Genomic DNA, 693 nt, shown 5'->3' with positions numbered 1-693 from the left:
GCGTGGGGGGCGTGGGGGCGTCCGGCGTGCGGGCCGCATGCCCAGTGGGAGAGGGGAGTCCCTGAGAGTCACCACGCCTTCGTTGGGGGAGCGAGAGCTCAGGCGTGTGCGAGGCACCGGCTGTGGCACCAGGTGAGCATGCTGGATTGAGGAGTGTCTTGCATGCGTCGCCACCACCTGCGTGTGCGGGTGTGAATGCGGGTGTGAGCAAACCCGTGTTCTTACTGTCCCCTGCTCTCTCCCCCAGCCCTGGCCACCACGGTTCTGGACAGTTCCTGTAGACGGTCATACCACGTGCGGTTTCTTTGGTCTGGCTTTTCCACTGAGCAGTAATGCTGTCATCTGTGTTGTATCAGTAGCATACATCAGTTCGTTCCTTTTTTATGGCCAAATAACACGCCATTGTATGAGTGTACCACGGTTTGTTTAGCCACTCGTCAGCTGAGGGACATTTGGATTGTTTCCAGCTCTTCCACTAATGCTGCGAACATTTGCGTGCAGATTTTGTGTGGATGCATTTTCAGTTTGGGAAAGGAGGCAGTTGGTGAGACCTGGGTCCCAGGATCCCCTGTGTCCAGCTGTGACTCCTATGCCTGTTCCCTGTACTAACCAACCATACTTCTTTTTTCCAGAATATAAACCTTAGGCCCCTAAGGTTAAAGCCAGAAACCCAGAACCCCACTGCTGTGTGTG

Source organism: Tupaia chinensis, unplaced genomic scaffold (assembly GCF_000334495.1).
Source record: "Tupaia chinensis unplaced genomic scaffold, TupChi_1.0 Scaffold144336_1, whole genome shotgun sequence".
NCBI lineage: Eukaryota > Metazoa > Chordata > Mammalia > Scandentia > Tupaiidae > Tupaia > Tupaia belangeri.
This window is presented reverse-complemented; position numbering follows the sequence as displayed.